Below are 4,598 nucleotides of genomic sequence, written 5' to 3' on the forward strand. Positions count from 1 at the left end.
GAATAGTTTTTAGGCATTGTGTACCTCACCAAACTGAGATAAAATTAAATTTATGTGAGCACATTGTAAGAAAAAGTGCACATGCACACACACAGACACAGACATTCTCTCAGAGACACAAACATGAGATTAGTTTTGGAGCAAATGGACTGGCAATGTCCTTGGCATTTCTTAAATTATGTTTAAGAACAATCAGCGTCTTGTAGGTAAACACCCCTTTTCCTTCCCCATGTGCTCATCTATCACTGCCTCTCTGTCCACAGAATATCTAAGAAAAAAATAGGACTGAAAGTCATGCCACAAAGTCAAAGATCTTTACAGAGAACAGTGTCACCTACTGGCCAACAATGAATTTATAGAAAACCAAAGGCATACTGTAAGTAAACATTGTGTAGGTTTTGTGAACATATAAAAACCTGTTCTCAAGTGAGTCATGACTAGAATAAGCAACTTTGGAAACATGAGGTGAAAGTCTGCTGACTATACAAAAAAGTACAATCATATTCACAGTGATGAGGATTCGAGCAGTACTTGTAGGGACAAAAGGTTAGATCAAGGGTCGCATAAACATCTGATAAGAACATTCTGGAAAAGTTGAGATCATCAAACAGTCCACAAACAGATTTAATAAGTGTGTATTGGGTGGTCGTAAATTTCCAGCCCAATTTCTGGGAAGAGACCACCCTTCCTGGATACGTAGAATTTGTGTCATGAAAACAGTTTGGGTATAAAAGGGTCTGATTTCTAAATACGTCAGTTCAGTTTGGATGTCTTTTCTGTCGGTTGTAACGAACTGCTGAACTCAATAAAACTCCCTCTTCGGCTGGCCAAAAGCGACGTCTCCTCATCTTTTTTTTTTTTTCATCTTGACAACAGAGAATTGCTGCCCCTTCAACAACAATGTAAGAACTTGCCTCTATCATATTTCACTTTTTGATTTCCGGTGTTTGTGCACCAGTATATGTCCCACACAAAATGCACTGGCAGTAATCGTGCATACTTCCCCACTGCTGTGAACTGCATTGTTAAACAAAATATAGCCTGTGGAAACATGGCACATTTTATTACCTCTTTTACACAATATTGAAGGGCTGAAGATACAGTATGATTTCTTATGTATGTCAGTTTTTTATTCGTATGTCTTTTCACATTTGTTGTTGATATCCTTGCTGTTTTTTTTTCACACATTCAGACGAAATAGAGCTGAGAACATCCATAGCTGCAGAAAGTACATTAACTGTTGTAGAGCATGAGATCACTAAAATTGTCAGTTTCAGTGGGTTGTTCCTTTTTAGATTACTGAGTGTTAGTTTATTTATTTATTTGTATTTACTGTATATCTCAACTTGTTGATATTCTCAAGTGAACAAACACAGTTGTTGATGGGAAATGAGACAAAACATTGATATTGTTTTGCTCTCAGTTTTTTGAATGTTTACAACTTAAGCTCTGCTTCATTGAGCATTCGAGGTAGGCAGCTTGTCCTTTTTGTAGCCAAGTTAGAGGCCTTATTCCCAAAGGTCACTTGTGCTATGCATAAACAGACATGAACCACTAGACCAGAAATTCTCTGCAGCACATGATGCAGTTCACAGCCAGATAAGAACAAATCAGATAGAGTGCCGGTCGGAACCTTGAAACGTTTGAGCACCATCTGGTTTTGAACTCATCCAAGAGGAGAAAATCTCACCAGGTTAGAAAAAGAGGAAACGGATAAATAAAACTGATGGAGAGAAAAAAATAAATAAAAGCCAGAGGGAAACAAACCTAAACAAAACAGGAAATCTTACATTTTTCCAAGGCTTTGTTTTCTATTATTACTGAGCAATTGAATTAAATTTGCAACAATATTCTTGTAATACTACTGCAAAATAAAAACTCACAATTTTGGATTATTTTCTTTTCTGCTTTTTAGTACTATGTTGTTTGATCTTGATTATAAAGTTACATGCCTGTTATCACACTGATTATTTCAGCACTTTATGCTCAATGATTCTTCTGTTCACACGGTGTGTTCCAGCTTGCTATTTCAGCAGGTCTTCTGGGACCTATTATGCTGTTATAATTACTGTTGAGAGGACTATGGGGATAGTCTGTGGCTTTGCAACATATGTATCATAATCTTATATATCCATGGGCTATCTCTACTGCTGAATAAAGTGTAGATTTGAAATAGAATGATTGTACTCTTAAATAAAGATGTCTGTCTGCTTGTTTTTTGCTAGCCCTGATTGAACGACTTAAAAATGTTCGCATTACATATCCTTTGCACACTGATTCACCGAGTAAAGCTTCCTGTAGGAATTAAGTTTCCTCTTAGCTTGTGCTGTCATACTTCTGTTACATCGCTACTTTTTTTGGCATGGAAAAGCCAGCTTGGATTTCAAATGCGTGTTTAAGTCAAAAACACAGAGTAAAACTTTTTTTTGTTTTTGCTATTCTAAGTGAGAATGTGACTCCAAGTAGCTTATTATCCTCAGACACAGAAAGCAAGTGCCTAAATGTGTGAACAAAATTGAGGATAAAGGTAGAACGTGTGAGGATTTGGTGTTTTGTGTGTTTTCTGTTCTTGTCTTGTGCTTCCATCTAGTGTTCATGTCATGCCTTGTCATCTCAATCCTCAGATTATTCAGCCCTTCTAGATCATTCTGCTCACCTGTCTTCACTCCTAATCATCACAGCTGTCTCCACTCTCCGCTTAGCCTCTGACCACTTAAACTGGTTCTCATGCTCTCCACCTTCGTCCGTTCATTGTTTGTTTCTGTTTGGTTCATGGTCTTCCCTGGCTTCCTTGTTCCTGCTCACTTGTAAGTCTTCTGTTTTTGCCACCACGCTGGCCTTTAATTTGAGAAAAGTTTTGTTAAATTTTTAAGTCTTCCTGCCTGCCTGCATTTGGGTCCATCCTGCCACTAAGTCCTGACAAAACGTCTAGATTAGGGTAAGGTGCAGGCAGGTTACAGTAAAGGCACATGTGTCAAGCTCAAGGCCCATGAGCTAGACACAAACTGTCACAGCATTTTATGCAGCCTGCGTAAACTTTAGCCCTTGAGAGCTTCAAAGATGATCCGTGTGTGCTGCTTTAAAACCAGCACTGACCATAAACTACATTTCCCATAATGCATGTTGATTTTACTCAGGTAATGACAGCATCCCACCACTAGGTGCTCAGGGTTCAAAAGTGGACGGCAGCTGGCAAAATTCACTATGTAAAAACTCCATTTGATGACTACGTGGCTACTACTGCCGCAGCCCAGTTTCATTGGGATGTGGGAATTTCTCATTTACAAGTCACACATTTGGACTGGAATGCCCCTCCAGTGGGAATGTCCTGTCTGAAAGTGGGAGAGTTCAGAATTCAAGACAGCAGCTACTCACCACAACTCAACGAGTAAAACTCTTTCTTTTACTTTTAACCGTATTTCTGTTTTATTGATTCTACATTTAGTTAATCAAACCCATAGTACTTTTTAGAGGACATGCTGTTTCTATGCATGAAATACAACTTAACGCTCAGTTATTGTTTGTGAGTTGTACTCAGCTGTTTTATGTTTAGAAGTTATTTACAACGCCTCCTAAAAGGAACAATAATGCTCATGTGGCCCACGGAGAAAAGTTTGACATCCCTGAGTTATGGCAGCAGTTAATGCTAGTCTCTGTGTAACACAGTGCCATGTCTTCCAAAGTCACAGAGACAAAGTTCCTGTTTGTGTGCAGGGTTGTGTTTGTTGTGTCTCTGTGCAGCAGATAAAACGGAGGAGAAAAGCCAATAATTTCAACTTTTGTACATTCAGGCATTCAGCAGCTCGTTCTCAGTTCACTTTTACAAATATTTGTTTGTGCAGGCCTGTGACCGCAAATATGTTTGAGTGTGCGCGTGTGTGTGTACGCTCGTAGCTGTTTGCATTACCAGACTTTTTGAGTTGAACCCTTTATTTGAACATAGAGGTCAGCTGTCCTCATGGCCTACTAATGCTTTCTGTGCAGCAAACACTTTCTGACATTATCCTCCAACTCTATGCAAGTGGCTTTGCAATCAGCTGTCATGTTTTTTTTTAAATAAGACTGACTGTTCCAGCTATTTAATAGCTTACAACAGGGCTATTCAACTAAATTGCTTTGGGGGCCACAGTTTACTGCAGGCCAACAGCTCAGGGGCCGAACATCCAGCAATTAAAGTCAAACAGTACCTAAACCAAGTATTACAAAGATTTATTACTCATAAATTAGTTTATTTAGCTGCATTTAACATGAATCCAATGTTCACAACCTAATATAATACAATTATATTAAAACATAGCTAAAACAAACATCATTTTAACATCCCTGAATTGCCATATTTTTAAAACACTTTTATTTTTACTTCTGAGTCCATCATCACCTCCTCCATCACTGTGTGGTACACTGGTGCCACAGGCAGAGACAGACAGACTGCAGTGCAATGGGCCTCATGCAAGAACATGTTCGTATTTTTATCCTAAATTTCTCTTACTTTTGTTCGTACAAAGGGTTCGTATGAACATGTCACGTCAGATTCAACAAACTCTTCTATCTTCAGGAAACGTGTGTAAATGAGCTGCGTAAATTTCCACCTGTTCTAT

The 4,598-nt window shown here is 38.6% G+C and overlaps 1 long non-coding RNA gene across 1 annotated transcript in view; it reads left to right on the top strand.

The window, feature by feature from the left end:
• Window positions 1-791: 791 nt before the first annotated feature.
• The window catches only part of LOC106525532 (uncharacterized), a 16,146-nt gene continuing 12,339 nt past the window's right edge, over window positions 792-4,598 (top strand). Inside the window, exon 1 of the long non-coding RNA XR_001311127.1 lies at window positions 792-902. This is a non-coding gene — a long non-coding RNA (uncharacterized LOC106525532). The remainder of the gene's footprint in view (window positions 903-4,598) is intronic.

Source organism: Austrofundulus limnaeus, unplaced genomic scaffold, assembly GCF_001266775.1.
Source record: "Austrofundulus limnaeus strain Quisiro unplaced genomic scaffold, Austrofundulus_limnaeus-1.0 Scaffold231, whole genome shotgun sequence".
In the NCBI taxonomy this organism is placed as follows: domain Eukaryota; kingdom Metazoa; phylum Chordata; class Actinopteri; order Cyprinodontiformes; family Rivulidae; genus Austrofundulus; species Austrofundulus limnaeus.